Source organism: Haliotis cracherodii, unplaced genomic scaffold (assembly GCF_022045235.1).
Source record: "Haliotis cracherodii isolate W230 unplaced genomic scaffold, xgHalCrac1.p SCAF_4, whole genome shotgun sequence".
Taxonomy (NCBI): Eukaryota; Metazoa; Mollusca; class Gastropoda; order Lepetellida; family Haliotidae; genus Haliotis; species Haliotis cracherodii.
In genome coordinates this window covers 37,818,677-37,842,835 of record NW_027266297.1, presented here as the reverse complement: position 1 = coordinate 37,842,835, position 24,159 = coordinate 37,818,677, and the positions used below count along the sequence as shown (strand labels likewise).

Sequence of the window (24,159 nt, the reverse complement as noted above, 5' to 3'; positions counted from 1 at the left end):
TTTTAAAGTTGAATATAAGCAACAGTGTTGCATCTATATATGTTTTACCAGTAGAGAGTAGGCCTTACGTTTATGTAGCTGGCGTTGATATACCCTCCCATGGTGCTCTTGGTTTTCAAGCATACTCGGCTGTGGTCATCTGGAACAATCAAAGATGATTCCATGGCCTGTTACCAATTCACAACGTTTATATTTCATCCATTCCATATTAAGATCTATGCATAAAGTTTTATGATGTCCAAAACTATCCAAAAGACTGTATGTGTAAACGTACATATAAATCTGTTCGACTGTCATGGGCCCGCACCGGTTCGTCTCAACCCGATTGGAATATTTGAGTAGAACTTATACGTATACCTACATGGGTATATTCCCTTGAATCTGTTCTTGACATTGTTTTCTGGGATAAGCGCAACATTATGGGAGGCTGAGAGCCCTTGGGGGAACTCCTGAAATATATAATTAGAGAAATACATGTAGGTAATATAATCCCTTTTGGATTCTAGAGCGGAACAGACCCCCGGTTCCCGTGAATATAAGAGGAGCCGACTAATGAAGACGGGGCGTTTACGTTGGGAACATGATCTTGTGCCAAGGTATCCCAACGATGTGGACGTTTGCTCATGCTATCAACCACTGGTCTGTCCACACTGGTTTATTTACAGGTCGCCGTTGTCATAATGTCAACGTCAAAGCAGTCCAATAGGAATGCGAGAACATCGGATTGGACATTATAATGGACAGATAACTGAGTTGGGAATGCGAGAGCCGAGAGCCGAACGTGGAATTCACGGGTATTTCTATAATAATAACATCATGTTCATCAACTGCCTTCCAGAGCCGACCAGGAATATTGTTCATATAAGGAGTTCATTAAAGGGAGTCTGTGAATGGGGTTTTATGCCGCTTTTAGCAATTTTCAAGCACTATCATTATTGCTGGAATAATCAAAAGCTTCATTTGTGAATTTAACGAGTACGAGTGTGGTGCTGGCAAACCAAGCGTGATGACCACAGTCAATGTGGGATTCGAACCCATAGTAAGTTTCATAGGAAAGTCTGAGCGTATCTATGAATTTTAAAATACTAGAACACCATCAACTGAAACATACGCTGTATTCTTTGTCGAAAGTCGTTTTCTGGGATTTCTTCTGAGCAAGATAGGTTTGAAAATCCTTGACTGCGATCCGAGATGCAGAAATATAGTCTTCTATGACCAATGCATCGTCTTGTTCAGTGGTTGCTTCTAGGATGAATGAGAGAAATTACATCCAACTACATACCTTTGTGAAAAACATCAAAATTGTAAAGGAAACTAATTGGATTGACATGTTAATATTAATTTACTGTTCATCCATTGAACAGATTTCGAAATATTAACATGGATGTATATATTTTCGTCAAAACATTTCCTATGATATGTCAATAATACTTCTTAGGATATAGTCGGGATCGTCCAACGGACTTTTGACAGCGATTCTTCTGATTATGGAATTTTTTTCTTGGCTTTTATTATTGATGTACTTTCCCGAGGTTTATTACCTTTGTGGCTGTCCTTGGGGTCGTCCTCGCATCCGGCATCCGACATTTGGCCCACCTGGAGAGATTGTGCCATGAACACATGTAATAGAATTACACCACAAACAATGTCTTGATCTGAATTTGCATTGACACGCATATATAAACACGTATATTAATGAGTAAGAGAACTTGATTTAACGTCGCTGTGAACTTTATATCAGTCATATTGAGCGTGTCAGTTTGATGTAGCAAGAAAGTCCAAAGTAACACAGCTGACAGTTGACAATTGACTTCCCTGTGCATGTGTTTATGACAGGTGCCAGAATACGCAGCTTGGGCAGGATACGTTCACCTTTTACGAACAATGGTGTCATCAATATTTGATAGTGATTCATAAACACAGGCTCTTGATATAGTCGGAAAGGTACAATGGACATTGCTTTTAGAAAAGATTCCATATGAATATGGGAAGAGTTTTGTCGCTTTTATTTATATGTCACTTTGGTTAAATCGTATAGCGCTAACAAGACTACGGATCATAATGAGTACAATCACAGCTGCACACCAAACTGCCCCGCTTTCGGCCCTATGGAAGTTTGCAAATGTAACAGTAAGCACCACCATGGACATAGACTACACCCACCGTCGGATCTTCGAACATCAACGATTTCTTCAGAGTAACTCGCTTCTCTTTATGCTGAAAGAGACGTCCTCTCATTGAGACGTTCTTGCTGGACTCTCCTCCCGATGTTGTGGCCTTTGGGACGCCTTTAAGTGGAGACGGGCCGTTACGACTACTAAAACTTGTCTCCTGGGTATCGTCTTTGCCTGCTTGACGACGTGGGGCAGCGACGTCGCCGGCGTTGATAACTTCGTGTAAATATAAAGCGTATACTAGATTCCTTTATGGAATGATCGTGCAAATATTGAAGCCCTATATAGCAGAATATGTTAGTACGGAACATTGGCATTGACATGGCTTACACTATATACGACCATGTCGGCGATGAAATCATACGTCAGAGCTAAACTATACGTCAGTGACATACTGATTAAGAGAACATCTGCGAACATCTGGTTTATCTACATGCACATATATTGGGGTATCTCCAAGAATGTATGAGGCAATGCAGAAGTTTAGGCTCACATATTGATATCATGCACATTGCACCTAAGATTTTTACCACGGCTGATTTGTTTTTATTAATATGATTTTTCATGTTCCGATTCTATTTCCGATGTTATTAAAGTTATTTTTCATCCGATAAAACTAATACGAAAACCAACTTGAAAAAATTGATATAACATTACACTTTCCCAAAATAGGAAAAGACGCATGCTCTCTGCATGTCTTTACATTCAACACTTATACGCCCATACGTATTGTACAACTGTTGACCCCAGTCATCTCGCCACATCTCTCTCTCTCTCTCTCTCCGCCGCTCTCTCTCTCTCTCTGCCGCTCTCTCCCTCTCTCTCCGCCGCTCTCTCCTCTCTCTCCGCCGCTCTCCCCCTCTCTATCTCTCTCTCCGCTCCTCTCTCCCTTTCCGCCGCTCTCCCTCTCTCCCCGCCGCTCTCTCCTCTCTCTCCGCCGCTCTCTCTCTTCGCTACTCTCTCCCTCTCCGCCTCTCTCTCCCTCTCTCCCCGCCGCTCTCTGTCTCTCTCCGCCGCTCTCTCTCTCCGCCGCTCCCTCTCTCCGCCGCTCTCTCCCTCTCCGCCGCTCTTTCCCTCTCTCTCCGCCGCTCTCTTCCTCTCTCCTCCGCTCTCTCTCTCCCTCCCCGCCGCTCTCTCCCAACTATCTCTCTCTCTTCTGCTCTCTCTCTCTCCGCCGATCTCCCTTCCTCCCTCTCTCTCTATCTCTCTCTGAGAAGAAAAAGTGTTACCATGGCCATTTCTCCACCTCATTAACGGCTCCCTGAAACACGAGAAGGCACGTAATCACTGTTACAGTTACTGATCTGACCATTCCATTACTTCTCTTTGAATTTCCGTCAACCGAAGCTGTGGACACGGTAACAATTACGATTAAATAGACACATTACAAAATTTACAAAATAAATACAAGCGACAAACCCTTTCCATAATCATACGCAATATCCACTGTCTCATTTAAATCCGATATATAAAATGTTAAACAATGTTGCAAAACGGATTTCGTGATTTGTCTATGGATATGATTAAAACGCATGACAAGTGTGAACGATCATGACATTACATCATGTTGCATGACCAAGTACACATTACCTGAGGAACAAGATGGCCGCGGCTGCCATGACAACGATCACAAGTATGGCGAATGCAGCGACAACATGGAACATCAACTCGCTCTTGAGAAAATCAGCCTTTCGCAGCCCTATTTCTGCATGAGGAATAGGCAAATGCTTGACGAGGTCACACACAATACAGCCGATGTTGTGTCCAGGTAGAAGAATTCTTAATGGCTGGTTTGTTTCTTATTCAGAGAGAGTTTTGACGCACACTTTACTCCCAACCCTGATATATACTGAACCGCAAAAGAAACGTCACCCCAAGTAACATTGCATGAAAAGTTGTCAATTAAATATCTGGGTAATTATTGTCAAAGTTTCTAAAATTTATCATTACCTTGTCCGGAAAAATGAAATTTGATGATGAAAAAACAAAGCAGATGACAATAAAACCGATCGCCCAAACGCATCACTGCAACGGCCATGGTAATCCGATGCACATGAGTTCCGTGCAAATTGAAATGCACATGAGTTCCCCCATTTTTGACCCTATAAAAATCCACCCAGATCGGATAACATTTTCGTTATTGAATTGTTACCACATGGCAAGAAATCAGCGACACCAAGCACTTGGACGATTGCAAGCTGGACCCATATACAGGCTCCAGCAACGGCACCAGACAACCAACACTACAGATGCCGGACCACGTAGTGGAAGACCAAGGGTCACCACCCGACGTCAGGATCGTCAGATTGTGCGACAGCATCTTCAAGATCGCTTTGTTGATACTCCGGAAAATGCTCGACAGACCATGGGGACACACCTGCGACACATTAGTGTGGACACTGTGCGTCGACGGTTGACGAGCAGACACCTCCACTGTCAAAGGCCACACTGAGGACACATTCTGACACCACGTCATCGCCGGGACCATTTACAGTGGGCAACAGAGCACCAGCATTGGCGCCACCGGCAGTGGAAGAGTCCTCTTCTCAGACGAGAGCCGTTACTGTATCTAAACAGCAGATGGCAGAGAGAGAGAGGGTGTGTGTCTGGCGACGCCGTGGGGAACGTTATTCGGATGCTTGTGTTGTTGAGAGAGACTCGTGGTGGTCCGAGCATCATGGTGTGGGGTGGAATTGGTCGGCCCTGTGGTCTTCCAGAACATCGGTCCCTGGAGCGGCAATAGTGTCACAGCAGCTCGGTACATTGATCAAATCTTGAGACCACACGCCATACCTTATTTGGCACGTCGCCGCAACCACGAGTTTCAGCATGATACCGCCCGTGCCCACACTGCGAGAGCAGCAAGAAATTTCCTCCAGCAGAATGGCATCAGAACCATGCAGTGGCCTGCCCTCTGTCCCGATTTAAATCACATTGAGCACCGGTGGGATGAGATTCAAAGACGGTTGAATGACGTCCGACCAAGGCCGACAACTTCAGCTGAACTGCGTCGGGCGTTCCTCAGAGTGTGGGCTCAAGTGCCTATGGCCTTCATCAACCGCCTCATCCCTTCCATCTATCGACGTTGCATGGCAGTCATCAATGCACATGGCGGACACACGAGATACTGACTTGCGATGCCATTTTCTGAGACTAGTGTTGTGTTTCACTTTAAGAACATTTGACTCTTTAATTTCAACCTTGATCATCAGTTGTGCCAAGTTTCATCTTTTTAATATGTCTCAAAGTAAGTTTACAGGTTTTGGAAGATTAAGGTTTCTTATATATATATATATATATATCCATGGTGACGTTTCTTTTGCGGTTCAGTGTACGTTGTTGTTGCTATTATAAAATACATCAACGTTGTGACATTGTCTTAAGCAATTTCTTGAAAGTTAACATATCGTCATGTTGAATTACTGGTATATACATTTAAAACATACCACATGCACATAAAACAGACTTGTGCATATATGTGTCGAGAATGTAGTATTATGGATATATCATGAAGGGGTCGGTGGGGTGGCCTAGTGGTTAAAGCGTTAGCACGTCACGCTAGAGGCCCGGTTTCGATTCCCAACATGGCTACAATGTGTGAAGTCCATTTCTAGTCTCAATCCGTGATGTTACTGGAATCTTGCTAAAAGGGCGTAAAACCATACTCGCTAGCTCGTTCGAATGTAAAATGTATGATAAATATCAGGTGAACTTACCCTACGTATACAAAAAAACATTTAAAGAGATTCGCATATATTGCAGGTCGTGAGTAACTGTCTAGTTTCCTCCCTTCTGTATATTTGATGTTGTACTCATCACGGGTGATGGAATCACTCACTGTCTTGACACTGCGGACCAGTCCAGTCCACTCTGCACTTGCACCGCCCACTGACACCGTGACACGGGAACCGACAACCAGGACTGCACTGCAGGGTGCAGTTCTCCCCGTACGTACCACTTTCACATTCTGTTGCAATGAGATAATCACATTGTTGTATCTTAAACTCCTTGCTAAAAGAAAGCATACAGCCATGTTTGATGGTGGCTAAAATGAAACAAACAAGAAATTATTATCGGATGGTGAGGTAGTTTGATACGGGTATCATAATTGTGATCATCTTCCCGAGGCAAGCGTGTCCACTAGTCTTTATCAACGTCTAGTTTTAACAAGACTTTGATAAAAGGCTTGCGGCCCCTTTGGCCCCTGGAAGATGAGTTGTGAGTTTCCAGTGTTTCTGTGACTTAACCGTTTTCGGCCTAGTGACGTTTTGATAACGTTTGTATCTTTTGGTCAAATCCAATAATCAAGTGTATGCTTTCTTTCGCCCGGCAGTATATCAATATTGCATTTTTGTTATTTATATATGAAAATTTGTTTACAGTGAATGTACAAACATGTTCTTTCATTTGCAGTATGCTTATCCCAAGTGCGGAGGAGCCTAAGACGTGCAACGGAGACTTTTATCAAATACATCTCTGATCTGTGAAATCATGCATTATGTCAACTGGTATGCATATTACTTTCTGTGATGAAGATTTGTTGATTGAAAGCTTTTATCAGAAAAAGCATTCATTTTGGTAATATTGAGAGTTTGCGTATTTTCTAGATGAAGTGGACCCTTGAAGATCCGGGGTAGAATAGGTCTTCAGCAACCCGCGCTTGCTGTAAAAAAGCAACTCTGCTTGTCGTAAGAGGCGAAAAATGGGATCGGGTGGTCAGGCTCGCTGACTTGGTTGATGCATGTCATTGATCCCAATTACGTGGATCGATGCCCATGATGTTAATCACTGGATTGTCTGGTCCAGACTCGATTATTTACAGACCGCTGTCATATAGCTGGAATATGGCTGAGTACGGTGTAAAACAACAAACAAACGATAACAAAAACACAAAAAACATGCATAATACTTTTCCAAATGTCAATTAATGCAGATTATGAATAACCAAGAAGTGCGGCGTTAAACAACTAACAAATAGATGGAGTGATGGTATAATTGATGAATGAATTTAAAAATACACAGTAAAATACACCGAGTGAGAAGTCGAGGGACTGAAACAGATTTCCGTTTTATGAGGTATTGTTTTCATATTTAAAGTTAAAAGTAATTCCAATCGACAATAGGGGGCCCGGGTGGACCAGTCGTCTAAGGCGCCGCGCTTCGTTGTGCAGAGTTGCGTCCCTTGGGCACGCCAGAAACCTTTGATTGTAGGTTCGAATCCCTGTTTGTCCCGTTTATGTTTCCGGGTTTGCCAGCACCATACCCGTGCTCGTGGGTTTCACCGAAGTGGTAAACTTCTAAGACCTGCACCACTTCGGTCTTTCCTCCAACATTAGGGTGACACGCCGCGATATACTGTTAAGGCGGCGTTAAACCCAACTCACCCACTCACTCCAATCGACAATAAATCTCCTTAGGTTTCAGAGAGGTTTCAATATGAGTTAGTGAGTGAGTTTGGTTTTTTGACACTCTTAGCAATATTCTCGCAATATCACGAGGGGCACACATGAAATGGGTTTAACACATTGTACCCATTTGGAGAATCGAACCCGGGCCTTCAGAGTGACGAATGTCAAAACCGTGTACCACTTTTGAGAAATCGATAAGCACGGGAATGGTGCTGACAAACCAAGGTTTTAAATACAATCGCAGTAAAGTGGGTCGTCAGCCACAACCAAGGGACACAACTCTTCACAAGGAACAGAGAACCAATAATCTCAAAACAGAAAAGATGATTTTAATCCTCAAGCAAAACAATAAAAATTGAGTCATATATCTCGTTTCGAGGCTATACCGATTTCAGAACATTTCAGATCATAAACTGTACCATAAAAATTTCCATGAAAATAAACCAGCGCATTATACGTATATCCTGTACGTATCTAGTGGTCAATATAAGGGAGGCAACTTTTGGTACAGATTTTCACACAATGTTATAATTGTTTCCGTAATTAATTGAAGGAATCAATAACATGTAACATCAACGTTGCATACATTGGCATCCTGCCATAAGTGTACATTTGAGGAAGTATAACCGATTGATACCGGTTAAGAAAAAAAGAGTATAATGAATATGGTTAACAAAGTATCAAATACATGTAACGGTCACCTCTGTCGCATTTGGGTCCTTCCCATCCCGCTGTGCAATTGCATTCTCCATCACTTGGTGTACAGGATGAGTTGAAACATCCCAGGCTGCATCTAGATCGGCAGTTGAAACCAAACTGTCCCTGGTCGCATTCTTAAAACATAATACAAAACACATCGAGAAGTTTTTCCCTTTGCCATGTTTCAATGTCAGAGACATTCTACTGAATATAGACTCTATTGTTAGCTAATCTCAGAGGAAGTAGAAACGAAAACTTACCTTTCTCACACTTCCTGCCTCTCCACCCAGCTGAACAGCTTGACAAGCACCGACCATCAGTGCTGGAACAGTTCTTATCAAGACAATTTGGGCACATCCTGTCACAGCTGTCTCCATAGAATCCGAGGGGGCACTCTGAAATACAACTTTCATTAACAAACATGACAATGATTCGATTTAATTAATTGAATCAGTTTATTGCAACAAAGTCCATGTTTCAAAAATACGATACCATCACGTAGACAGCGTATTAAATAGATTGCTTACCATCATTAAATATTTTTATGACCAAACTGTTTCTGTCATGCCCTTCTACCTGTTGTGCATTTATTTCCTTTCCACCCCGGCCGACACGAACATGTCCCGTCTTCTTTGTCACACATTCCGTTGACACATCCGTCTGAACAAGTTTCGTTGCAGTTTGACCCATAATGTATCTGAAGACACGCTGAAAAATGCATTTAAAAATGTGTTCATCATTGTGAATTACCAATTGGTTGGAACTACAAAAATAGTTTCATGAAATCGCTACTTCAGAATGTAGGTACTACTTTCAATAGCTTTTGCGACAGAAGTTTGTTTTGAATTCGTTGATAAGTAAATATGATAGTCAATACATGTTACTAATATACTGTGTTTCATATCACTCACGCCAGACACATTTGTTCCCTCTGTATCCCGGTTTGCAGCTGCACTTTCCGTTGTCCTTGTTACACTGTGTAGAACATCCCTCACTGCAGTTTGCATTGCAGTAGTTACCATAGGTTCCGCCTTTACACTCTGACAAAACAATGGTTAACAATGTAGAACATCCGTCACTGCAGTTTGTATTACAGTAGTGACAATAGGTTCCGTCTTTACACTCTGACAAGACAAATGTTTAACAATGTAGAACATCCGTCACTGCAGTTTGTATTACAGTAGTTACCATAGGTTCCGCCTTTACACTCTGACAAAACAGTGGTTAACAATGTAGAACATCCGTCAATGCAGTTTGTATTACAGTAGTGACCATAGGTTCCGTCTTTACACTCGGACAAGACAAATGTTTAACAATGTAGAACATCCATCACTGCAGTTTGTATTACAGTAGTTACCATAAGTTCCGCCTTTACACTCTGACAAAACAATGTTTAATAGGGTCATGTCAATAGTAAGCGAGGCATACACACCTGTTACATCACACAAACTATCCCATTTGTATCTTTTTGAATTATAATCATTATAATCTGATGACACTAAACATGTATAGAACTTACTTTTTACACAGGTACGTCCAGTGTAGCCGGGTTTGCAGATACACGACCCGTTGGCCGAGTTACAGGGGGCAGAACAGCCTTCGCTGCAGCTTTTATTACAGTAGTGACCATAGGTTCCGTCTTTACACTCTGAAAAGACAAATGTTTAATTGGGTCATGTCAATAGTAAGCGATGTAAACACACCCGTCACATCACACCAGCTATTCTATTTGTATCGTGTTGAACACATCAGTATAATCTGATGAAACAATGCATGTATAGAACTTACTTTCTACACAGGTAGGTCCAGTGTAGCCGGGTTTGCAGGTACACGACCCGTTGGCCGAGTTACAGGGGGCAGAACAGCCTTCGCTGCAGCTTTCATTACAGTAGTGACCATAGGTTCCGTCTTTACACTCTGACAAGACAAATGTTTAACAATGTAGAACATCCGTCACTGCAGTTTGTATTACAGTAGTTACCATAGGTTCCGCCTTTACACTCTGACAAAACAGTGGTTAACAATGTAGAACATCCCTCACTGCAGTTTGTATTACAGTAGTGACTATAGGTTCTGTCTTTACACTCTGACAAGACAAATGTTTAATTGGGTCAGGTCAGAAGGAAGTCACGCATACACACTAATTACATCACACGAACTATTCTACTTGTATCTTACTGAAAACATCAGTAGTGCCTTATGAAACAATACATGTATAGAACTTACTTTCTACACAGGTAGGTCCAGTGTAGCCGGGTTTGCAGATACACGACCCGTTGGCCGAGTTACAGGGGGCAGAACAGCCTTCGCTGCAGCTTTCATTACAGTAGTGACCATAGGTTCCGTATTTACACTCTAACAAAAAAATGTCTAACAATGTAGAAAATCCTTCACTGCACTGTTCTCTACGGTAATTTCCACACTGGCCTACTTGACACACTGTGATTTGGGGACATTCGTGTAACATTCATTGTCGCTGAACAATACAACATGGAAGTGTTTTCAGGCAAAGCATCAACCGAAATACATGCCATATCTTAAGCCACAGAATAATAGAGTAGTTCATTCTACTATTGACTTATTTGCATATAAAACTGTAATTGACTGTTGAACCATACCTTACAAGCATGCACACTTACTATTAGCGTGAAACTTGAGGGTTACAGACACTAACATTACTAAAACAATACATTTCATGTCACTCACGCCAGACACATTTGTTCCCTCTGTATCCCGGTTTGCAGCTGCACTTTCCGTCCTCCTTGTTACACTGTGTAGAACATCCGTCACTGCAGTTTGCATTGCAGTAGTGTCCATAGGTTCCTTCTTTACACTCTGACAAAACAATGTTTAATAGGGTCATGTCAATAGTAAGCGAGGCATACACACTTGTTACATCACACAAACTATCCCATTTGTATCTTTTTGAATTATAATCATTATAATCTGATGACACAAAACATGTATAGAACTTACTTTTTACACAGGTAGGTCCAGTGTAACCGGGTTTGCAGGTACACGACCCGTTGGCCGAGTTACAGGGGGTAGAACAGCCTTCGCTGCAGCTTTTATTACAGTAGTGACCATAGGTTACGTTTTTACACTCTGTCAAAACAATGTTTAATAGAGTTATGTCAATAATAAGTGATGTATACACACCCGTCACATCACACCAGCTATTCTATTTGTATAGTAATGAACACGTCAGTATAATCTGATGACACAAAAGTTGTACAGAACTTACTTTCTACACAGGTAGATCCAGTGTAGCCGGGTTTGCAGGTACACGACCCGTTGGCCGAGTTACAGGGGGCAGAACAGCCTTCGCTGCAGCTTTCATTACAGTAGTGACCATAGGTTCCGTTTTTACACTCTGTCAAGATAAATGTTTAATTGGGTCAGGTCAGAAGGAAGTCACGCAATCACACTAATTACACCACACGAACTATTCTACTTGTATCTTACTGAAAACACCAGTAGTGCCTTATGAAACAATACATGTAAAGAACTTATTTTCAAGACAGGTAGATCCAGTGAAGCCGGATTTGCAGATACACGACCTGTTGGCCGAGTTACAGGGGGTAGAACAGCCTTCGCTGCAGCTTTCATTACAGTAGTGACCATAGGTTCCGTTTTTACACTCTGTCAAGACAAATGTGTGATAGGGTTATGTCAGTAGTGCTTCCAATTTAGCCAGGTGGACAGGTACATGATCCGATGGCACCGTCACTGCAGAGTGACGCTCAGTAATACTCATAGGTTCCATATATATATATGCATATGTGTGTGTGTGTGTGTGTGTGTGTGTGTGTGTGTGTGTGTGTGTGTGTGTGTGTGTGTGTGTGTGTGTGTGTGTGTGTGTGTGTGTGTGTGTGTGTGCGTGACGGTTGTTTTTGCATTAACGTACCATCGTGGCAGGTCGAGCCATTATACCCCGGCCTACACCTGCATATTCCGTCCGTCTTGTTGCAGTAGGGTCCGGTACACCCACGACTGCATCTACCCTTGCAGTAGTCACCGTAGGATGCGTCTGGACATTCTGTATTTTGGTAAAGCGGACATGAACGAAAAATTCATGTGATCTTGACACTAATCTGTACCTATTACCATCATTTGTTTATAATGTTTATAACGAGTTGAATATGTAGAAGCAACACTGATTCTTTTTAAAGTACATCAATGAAGCGTCATCGTGTCTTTAATGTGACAAGCGCGAGCTCAGTTGGGAATAATATAATCATAACCGTGTCATACCTATATGAATTAATATGAAATATATTATCATATAAACTATACATAAAACGTATTATACTTCCAGAATATAACATGATCAAAAGGTATGCAGTCCTGCGGACTTAGGTCATTCAAAGGGGCAAGACGTCCATATGTGTACATGCCCTAAAGTGAATAGTTCCACCTGGAAATAAATTGTTCCTTTGGGACATAAACATATTTGTTTCACATATTTGCTGTTTTGGGGAGTGTTCGAGGGCTGGAAGTTTGATTTCTAACCGACGGTGTTACCCATCACTATTACATGTAGGTATGACTGATTACATGCTTATTTTATACACATCGGTCAAAGCGTTACCTCATGCTTTCAACAATCATTGTTATTTTTCGAAAGTAGATTTGGCGCTATGCATGGAATACATACATGCCGGATTGATTGAATCGTACTTCGTAATGGTTTGTTACTTATGGTTATGTCAAGTTTTAACACCCATTCGTATGACATGTAATTCCATTCTACAATGGAACAGGAACAGGTTCCGACTCTGACGTCACAGGTCATTTTCATTCAGAAAATAACTACTTAGGTATGATATGATGCATGTTTACGTACATATGTACTGCAAAACAATAATACACACCAGTGTCACATCTTGATCCATTCCATCCGGGCAAGCAGGAGCAAGTCCCTTCTCTGATGTCACAGGTGCTGTTGACACATCCATCTCCGCACGTGTCAGTGCAGCTGGCGCCAAAGTTACCGGGGTTACATGCTGATGGAGTTGTAGCTGTTGTAGGTGGAAGATCGGACAATGGACATAACGGGTGAAAAATGGTTGATAGGTCCAGGTTGTTTTACAATAACGGGACATGTAATTTCAAAACGCGCTGCACTAATAATCAGTGTCCAAAAATTGCCGAAACAGATTGCTTTTTGTGTAATTATTGTTTGTTCGTTTGTTGTTTAACGCCACTCAGCAATATTCCTGCTATATGACGGCGGTCTGTAAATAATCGAGTCTGGACCTGACAATCCAGTGATTGACATCATGAGCATCGATCTACGCAGTTTGGATAGGATGACATGCATCAACCAAGTCAGCGAGGCTGACCACCCGATCCTGTTAGTCGCCTCTAACGACAAGCATAGTCGCCTTTTACGGCAAGCATGGGTTGCTGAAGACCTAGTCTAACCGGGCCTTTACGGGTGGCACTGGGTGTAAAAGACCAACTAGTGATGCGCATTATATGAATGGATCACTGAAAACAAGTGATGACACTCGGTACCGAGTTCGCCACTCATATTTTGTTATTTAAAATATAAGTAGATTAGAAAACTCCACGTAAGGGTCATATGGGATGGCACCACACAACATGTTGACCATATAATTTCTGGAATAACTTAAATAGACCTTTTATGATGAAACCTTAATTGAAAGGTTAAGCGATAGACGCAATAAGCTGAAGCGGATGGTACGTTACAGGATATGAAGGTGGAAATTCACGATCGGAAAATCGAATCCATCCATTTTTAAACCCTATATCTTGTATAATTTACCCCTGAAGTACATGTGGAATATCACTGATCTTTTTTATGATATGTTTGGTTAATCAGCGATTACCTGGCTTGTTGGTGATGTTTTCTTCTTTTTGATTCCACTCTGTGCATTCCATACCCTTTGCAGCTGAAACAGCGTTATCATACTTCAATGATATTGTGATTTATACAAGTACATCAATTTGTAATGGGTCTGACTTCTACTCAGAGATGATGATATACTTTACCGATGAAACATTCCCATATACATTGTGTTGATTACTATCTTGAAGTTGCATGTCATAGGAAATAATAATTTCCAGTCCTGCGTTTTATAGCCTTTGGTGAATGTTGAAACGTTGTACAAGAACCCCAGAAATACAGATAAAGGTTCAGTTAGAAAAACGTACGTACAATTTTATAGTCTTTGAAAGATATTTAGAAGTGATACACATAATTTTATTTGTTTTACATCCATAAAGTTGACATCCATAAATTCTCTTCCTTACAACTGTATAGATAACAACTTCTGACTCCAACTTGATAACGGTGTAAGAATCTACATCGAAACGTCGCTATAAGCAAAAAAACAGAAGTTGTTATCCATAAAGTTGTACGTTTTTACTTTCTTTGCCAACTTCTAGAATGCCAATCAAAAGTTGGATAAAGGTTCAGCTATCAATGTTCATAAAACACTCCTCTTTGAGCCGGAAAGTCACTTTCGATTCATATGAGGCTGTATATAATGCCATGAGTGATATAGTTTGGCTTAAAATCGCCACTAGCTGTGTCTTACCGTTACCCGACGTGTTATACAGCTGGACATCACACAGTCGGTTCACATCCAACAGTTGGAGGCTCGTCGATGTTAGCAGTGGACAAGTAAAGTTGATGGCAGTGAGAAAAATTATCTTCTTCTTCTTCTTCTTCTTCTTCTTTATTTGGCTCGTTTTACAAGAACAGTTCTCGGGTAGGTTCGTCCCACCCACCTTAACAGTTATATCTGAAACAGGAACCAATTACAAATTTTCTTTCAAACGGTCAGATGTTTTAATGACAGCTAATTGATAAGAAACGTATTTTTGGTGAGTTTATGCACTGTAATATAAAAACGTATTTGTCGTAATGAGCAAGTTCAAGATTACATACAACATAGTATAATATGATAATATATAGGGCAAGCGTCACATATTAACTCCTTAGTATGTCGTTATAGGCATATAGGCTATCAAACATGACAAAGAAAATTCAAATTTACCCGTTTTGATAACACAAGATATGTTAATAAATAACAATATTCCCCAGTATAAATTACAATTGGTAATTTAAAGTTATTTCTTTTGAGTCTTTGCCCTAGGTATCTCAATGCAAGTCACTGCATACATCTACTTACTTCGTGGCTCGACAACAATCCTGATAGCGTTAAATGAACGGTCCGCAAACGTAATATTCAAGTTGCCGTTGATCTTCACACAGGATCTAGGCTTCTCATCAAATATGTTTGTAACATTCTTGTTTATAGGTTTGCCTGTTTCATTGAGCACTTTCGAGTTTTCGGCCAAGCTAAGGTTCGCTGTAATATAGAGAAATAGGGAAACAAAACTCAATATAAACCTAATTCCCATGTCGAATTTTGAAATGAATATTAATATAAAAGCGACAAAATCCTTTCCACATTCAACAGAAATCTGTTGAAAGCAGCGTCAATTGTACGATTCCACTGATGGCACCCGTCAAAAACACTTGCAAGGACAAGTCACCTGAAAGAGCACGGTAACATATGGTACAAGTCAAAATTGATAATTGCATCGGACATCATTTTGATCACTGATGTGTCAAATTTGGAAATGCCCCCAATATGTCTACCATAAAACGGTTTGAAACGTTTGTCATACAGTCTTGTGACGGTTTCACTGGTCTCTAATATGTTCTAGCTCAGGTGGGTAAATCAGTGGAAGGGAATTGGCTATTTGACCATTAGTGAACAATTTATTATTATCTGATCAACGATACACATGAAGCTTAAGTGAAATTCATTTGTTTTGATCTTGCCAATCTAAATATAATTTATGACTCGTATGCATGAAGACAATGATCAGCTGGATGGGGAGCACAATTGGTGCCTATCGGAATGCTTACATTCTGCGTAAATGTCCTATCCTCAAAATTCGCATAGATGGTATCTATGAGGAAGCCAAGCATTTCACAATATCAGTAAACTTTCAATACTGACAAACTGTCTTGAACTTTTGAAGACAGAGATGTGACTATCCAAGGTCACCACTATAAGCGTATAAAGTTTGAAAAATCAAATGTTTGGATACTGGTGAAATTGGTGCTTTTCTGAGATTGCAAAACAATTGGCACATTTCTCCCTCAGTTAACATACTGGCCCGTATACTTTCATCCTGTTCAGGGTGCACCATTCACCCGTCGGAGATGGGTTTAGGACTTTTCAAACACCCCTCCCCCCTCCCCCATCCCGTGCCCCCTCGTATTAGAGACGTGCTGTCGTGTAGGATTTCAATACACACATGCTAGTGCTTTGGTTTTTTTTATTATCGTACTATGTGCTTAACCATGATTCCCTTTGTCAGATAATAGAGAACGCAATCTAATATGTTTATATTCCTAAGCGCGTCGAATGGGTTGTTGTTTGTAAACTGTAAATAGATCTGCTGGGTGTGGCCTACCCACGAGATGTGGAAACATTGTATCTGCTAGAACTCATTGGGGGACAAACTATGACGTATTTGTTTATTTGTATTAAAGCAGTCATAAGCTGAATTGGATTAAGTAGAACGTAATTTAGAAACATACTACAGAGTTTTAGGGACGGCTGATCACCTCAACATACAAACTATTAATTGGTGAAGTTTTGAAAGCCCCAAGGCAAACCCTCAGGCCTTGGTGATGAACAGAATCTAATAGTTTTAAATTGCTTTTACAAACTCCCCCATAAACGATGAAGCTGTAATCATGTTTTGAACGGATCAGCGCTCTGTACAGTTGGAGATTTTGTTCTGATCTCCTCCCCTCTTTGAATTGGATGGGAACGGAAAAATGCCCAGCCTTCTTCCGTGGTGCCTTCCAGTTTGTTTGCAAGTATAATTAAACTATGTGTGGACTTGCAGAGGACTGTTTGAAATACATTCATCCGCTATTTTGTTCAGTTCATCAGAGAGACATTTTATGGGGTCTGAAACATTAATTTAAAAAGATAAGGCTTAAGTTGGTTTGCACAAAGAGTTTCATGTAAAGGCCAGTTAGCTTTATTTAAGTTCCATCGTGATGATGGAGTAACACCAGATGGGGTAACAGACTTTAACATGGTAGGGAAATGGTCACTTCCACAGAGGTCGTCGTGACCTAACCACTCAAATTCATTTAGTAAAGCTGAATTTGCAATTCATAAATCATTGTACGTATATGCATGAAGAACCTCCAGTGGCCTGGTAAGAAGTGTAGCCTCTGAATGGTATTTTTCAAGGATGTGTGCTGAAGACACAAAACTTGATGGTTTAATATCTTATTGTAATAATTGGATATCGTTATATTTATTCTGTAGTCCTCTGCAATTCCATTGAAGTATTTCACTTGAGCTGCTCATGGCGGCTCAACTGGGGATCTGGGACGGGAGGAACGTTCTCTCCCATGGTCTGGCTGTGTTAGAGTGACATCCATCTCCAGAGGCTTATATGGATTTATGAACCTCAACAGAGGTCGGAAAAGGCACTTCCGTGTGCTGGAGTGCCTTGGTCCTTCGAATTTTCTATTTGAGTTCAGTGGCTTCTTTGCACTTTAGTAGTTTAAAAAGTATTCGAATTTGTACTTCACTAAGAAAAGAGTTATCCCAAATATAACAAAGTTACATTTGACCACTTTCTGAAAGCCGTTGTGTATTCATTTATACACCAATATATTGTGAACGATATAAAAGTATTTCATAATTTATGTGTTAATATGGAGACACGCCAGGTGCAGATGTGCATGTATATGGTAAATATTATGTTCAGATTTTGTTTTGTCTATAGTTAATGTTTAGATTTTGTTTTGTGATTTTGTTTATGCTTAGTCTAGTGTGCCAACCTTTTCACGCGGACATGCTGGACAAGTTGTATGTATCAGAATCACGTGATATTTACACGTCGATTTGTAAGCAAAGATGGCGACACGGTCTCGCTTCGGTAATGATTAATTCATGTGTTTCTTTCATGTGTGTATAAGTTTGAATCTCCATTTTAATGACATTGTGATTATCCTTTGTACATGCATATAAAGTAGAAAATGTGTTGTATTTTATACCAAATGTGTTGGACCATTCAATTAGTAAGGCATCATCATTGTGACTTCTCATGCATTCAACCATAACCTATCTTGACAGATATGCTACAGATAAGCTACGTATTTGCGTAAAATCACTCCCCAAAAATAAATAAATATATATTTATAAATAAAATAAAATAAAATAAAAATAATTAAATAAGTAAAATATAAAATATAAAATAAAAATAAATACAAATAAAAAATTAAAAAATGAAAAGAAATGTTTAAAACACAATTAAGCGTACAGAAACGCATGCATTAAATGAAAAACTCAAATGTAAAAAACATATAATAATAATATTCGTTACCCAATGAAACATGTAATAACCCAGTTAAAAATAAAAACCTCTGAGTAAAAACTTATTTGCTCAAAAAGTTATCTGGATCTCTGCTTGGTTAAACCGTATGACAAATGGCACGTATAACAAATGAAGATCCCACCGACACATGTCAACATCCAATAAATTAAAGGACCTTTGCAATGTAGGTTCGTTGAGCAACGCTGTAGCAAATGATCATTATTGACATTGTCATCGGTTTACGTCTCTCCGTTACTCTGTTCACAGTGTGATATGAGCAGGCTTTGTGACTGTAATGAGATTCTATGATTACATTTCCAAAACACAAACTACATCACGTACACAAATGATCTTTACAGCTTTGGATTCTGCGGGGAATATGTGTGTTATGTCATATGTTAAGTACAATAAACAACTTCTGAAAATTATGTAAAACCTTAATATAGCCATTTCCGACATTCTTCTAATTCCCCGTTCTCAGCGTTATTATTTTCTACAAAAGGGATAGTTATAAAAATATTGCAGGTTTGCCATTTATCAGTCATTCTGATATATCTCCAATAAACTCATTTTCGCTTCAGAAAAAAATCCATTTCATTGATTTTTTGTATTTAACAGTAAATATATTCATTGAAGAAAATTTGTCACATTTTTACTTTATATATAAATTACACATTTGTAAGGAACATTAAACGTTTGTTTTAAAATTGTTTATGATCGTTTGACTGATGGACATTGATACACAAGAGGCACCAGATGCAACTTTAATCAAAAGATTTTCTCCTTTTTAAATTCCTCCATTCACAAGATATTTTGAAACTTACTGTATTTCTATTTGTGTGAAAAAAATAGTAAAATACCAGTACAAATCTACCAAAAATCTAAAACTCCTAAACATTTCTTTCTAAGAACGGTGTTTTTGTTTGTAAAGTAAATGCATGATGCTGGTGTGAAATGATAATGAACCACAGTTTAATGAAATGTATACAAGTCTCATTTAAAAAAAAGAAATGGTCTTCGTTAAGAATGGTTTGATTTTATTTAAAATAAAGGTGAGTGACTTTGTAGCAAAAAACACCCCGTAAAATGATTTTCTGTAATTTCGAAAAAGCGTGACATTATGTTCTTTTAATCGTTTTTTCTGTACTATTAATGGAAATTAGGTTAAATATGTCTATTAACTTGATTTGTTTATCGTAACAATTTCATCGTTTCTTATCATATGTGATAGATCCAAAAGTATATGGTTTCAATGTCGATATTTATGTGGAATAAGTTTGACAGCATTTGAACAAAAAGTACGATAACTGGAGTTGTGCCCCGTTTTCTTTCTCCGGATCGAATGTTTAACGCTATACAAACCATGCAATTCTAATTGATAGGTCTTTATGTAGTTGTATACTTATTATATTATCTAAGGCAGTATTTGTCTCTCTCAAAGTTTACATAAAGCCGCCATATAAAACCTTTCGTCGTATTCTGTGCTTCCTTGGTAACAAACTGGACTTAGACTCAAATAATGTGTAGCATTCGTTTCCGGAGCATAACTCGGAAAACGTTTAATCTTTTATTATGAAACTTTGCATATGTATCAAAAATTTGCTGAGCTGGGGCCTTTTAATTTTAGGTATTTTAAAAAAATATCTTTTATGCTTCTTTCTTTTTTACTTAGTGCATAGTGTCTGCAATGGGGACAACTTTTCTCAGAAACCACTACAGTTACATGAATGAAAATATGCAGAGTTAAAGACCTTCCTCCATGCTTTTCAACATGAAGTTCATATCAATCACAAAATTTAAATGTGCCCCATGGCGGGGTATAGTCATAACGCCGTTTTCGTGTTTATTTAACACAAATTATTTTACACCATGAGGTTATTCAATCAACATCCAATACTCTATATCTCTGTTAAATTGCAAAAAAAACAGAAATTGGCCAAGTGCCGCACAACATGCTATTACCACACAACCACTCGACAGCCAGTTTTCCAGGGGGCTTTGAAACCTCGAAAATCATCAGTCGTTGGTGAATAGCAGAAATAGTAGTGATTCAACACTGTGTTCTCCAGTGTCTTCATTTTAGCTATGCATTGCTATTGGAACACAGCTGACTCCAGTATAATGTAATTTCACCTCATATCAACTCCACTCCTTTACTTGACGTGACTTGAAATGGGGTTTAAGTCGCATTCAAGATGTGTGGACTAATATTGCAATATGCCTGCACGTGTAGGTGTATTTGTGGCTGCTTGTACTAGTCCGGACTTATACCGGTTTTTATGGTGTTAGCTAACTGAGATACCATGCCGCAGTACATGGATATCCTAAGCAGACACATTATACCGACTCCGAGCCGAATAGTGAATGAGTGGGTTAAAATTAAAAAGAAACTTTTGTGACGAGAACAGATACTGATAAATATCAGTCACAAAGGCCAGTAAAACTTTAGCAGTAGACTAAAATTAACACTATTAAATAATAAAACATTCAAATCAACATATTTAACATTAATCCACTTTATATTATTAAAACAAGGGCTATAGACCATCAGCAACCAAAGCTAGACCACCTTACTTGGGACAATAGGGACCGCGCAGTCCTTGTTCTATTTCCTTAAAACCGAGCACCAGGTAGGGTTACAACAAGTACAATCCGTTAACGTCTATTGGTATCCCTTCTCCGGGCAGACGCTCTATCCACTACACCACGAGGCGTCCTATTGAATCGCAAGATGGAAAGGGATGTACTTAGACCGCAATATTCAGTCGGATGTTACACTCAGGCATTCAACTGGGAGTTGAAGAGTTCAGATCCATAAAGTGTCCATTTTCCAACAACTCGATGACATACGTCAACCCTTCGAGTAGGCCTACTCCTAGTCGAATCAGATTATACTTGAACTGAACTAGATGGGTGTAGCACAAACAAATATATCGCTTTGGAACAGCCATACTCCTTCTGAAGGTGATCGCCAAGAAGAGCTTTTCTTGGTAATGTGGACAGAATTTCAACCTTTCAAGATCTGGTTTTACTAAACGTGGAAACACACACTTGTAGTTTTGTTTGTCTTCCTAAAACAGACGATGTCAATTCCTTTGCCCTTAAGGAATACATAAAAGGAAAATGGGGTCATTGGTATGGTTTTACAATCATTTGTGTCTCTTATGTGTAGTTTTTTTTAGGAATGGGCCTTTGCATGCAACTGATATTCGAGTGTGAATTCTCCTGAGGCTGTGACGTTTTGTCACTCATATTCGAATGAACGATTTGAATACCCCAGGGAGCGCTTACATTTAGCTAGGCATGGTAGTATTAGCTATTTTCGCGAACACCTGATGTCATCACTGATTTGCAGTGTTCCATTCATAAATTTTTCCTCACAATTTTGCCTTTTGACGTCCCGTGAAATCTATTCAGGCAGATATTGAAGTGTAAGTGTAAGTCACATAAAAGTAACTAGAGACACACGTACACAATAAGCTAGGCAGCGAGTTTGGTTTAAACGGAACGCATTGTCTTGGAGTTCAGTCAAACACCATCGTGTCAGATTTGGAGTAGGAAAGGAGTAAAGCCCGAAATGATGCAGGTCTTAGACTTTGTGAAACCCACTAGCACGGGTATGGTGCTTGAACATCATCGGCTTGAAACCTGGATTCGAACCTACGATCAAAGGTTTATAGTTACCCAGTTCAAATATGACTCTATGTTTATCCGACTGTTCGATGTATAGTATGCCAAGTATAAGGTATTCAATCTCCTGACAGCGCTGTGTTTGTCACACACACACACACACACACACACACACACACACACACACACACACACACACACACACACACACACACACACACACACACACACACACACACACACACACACACGCGTACACGCTGAAACATTAGAGGGCTGATGCTCCACACATGCTCTTGAACATGTATTTCCAAAGACCAGATTTCGTATGTAGAGCTCTGTGTGAAATTGAGAAAAATGTCCGAGTAACAAGGGTATGAACTACCTTCTCGACTGATGTACCTCATTAGGCTTTTGGGGAAGAGTTAGTTTTGGATGACTTGAATCAAACTAGCAGGGGCTACCAATTAGCCTGAGCCTAGTGCCCTTTAACTGGTACTCACATTCAACATCAGGTAATCCTATAATTGTAATCCAAGAAAGAATGACACAAATGACCCATATATCCATTGCCTGATGTCCTCACTCCATGTGACAGTGGTTGTTGGGATGCGCCCCTCTTAATAACTTGTACAGTAACGGATATAGAGCCTAGATGTAATATCTTCCTTGTTCTAAAATGAGACTTTTTTCTTCTCATCTGCCGAGGCTCCAAACACACTATCCCGTAACATGCCGCTTTTGATAACTAACTTCATTGTTGAGGAAAGCAAACTGCGTCACAGATACAATTTGCTTCTTCATGTCATTTCAACATATTGTCAAGGAGAGAGATTTTCACTGAAATATTGAGTTACCATTAAAGTGAAATCAGCAGATCTTCAACTGTACAGCGATTTTATATTGCTAATTTGCGTTTGTTTTACATGTCGATATTTATATATACATTAGTTGTGGTATATATATATATATATATATATATATATATATACTGTTTTCAATTGTGTTGGTAGAGATGAGAAAAATGTCGCAATGATATACTATACATTATACCAAAGATGATACATATATTACGTGGATTTATAAAATAGAGTTGGTACATTATTTGCCACATTCTTCTTCAATTGTTTAATTTGTTTAGTTCGTGTATATAATGTAAAGCTCCTTTAACTGAGCAATATATTCCATAGTATAACGTCTTTATTGAATCACGAATAAACACTGATTTGTATTAATTTTGTTTTCTCTTGTTCTCTTTTAAATACTTTAGTGATATATCCCTTTAGAGGGATGCTCAAATACTCTAGTGAATACTATTTCTTCCGTGTGGGAATGTACGTTATACTTGGCTCATCAGCCATCAGCTTCATAATGTTTCACACAAGTGGTATGTTTGCATTTGTTGTGTGTATATGGAAGCGTAGGATGAAAAACACATGCGATTCATCATTCTACAACAACTTAAATCGGTCAAAGTTTGTATTTTCTGTACAACATCATATTCTTGAACACCGCCTGTGCACATCCAAGCTGCTATGCACAATCGTTCTTGGTAGAAAGCTAATTCAATTTGTTTCGACTATTACTTTCTATTATTCTTTATTTATGAACTATTATTTAGCTCAACTTAATTGATCATGTCAGTTACTGATTTCAAACTCCATGTTTAGGTGTAACCAGCCAGTGCACTCTTGTGTATCATAAAATGTTTCGCCCACACGATCTAACATTATAACATTTCGGGGCCTTAACAATCAGCTAATACACAACATATGATGCCTAAAATATTATATTTCCGTTCTATTGCCTCTACTGTCTTAACAGAGATTTTATAGACTTTTAAATGTTAAATC

The 24,159-nt window shown here is 39.5% G+C and overlaps 1 pseudogene; it reads right to left on the bottom strand.

Moving 5' to 3' along the window:
* Positions 1-22,909, bottom strand: part of LOC139478251 (uncharacterized) — a 32,474-nt pseudogene extending 9,565 nt beyond the window's left edge.
* Positions 22,910-24,159: the final 1,250 nt, after the last annotated feature.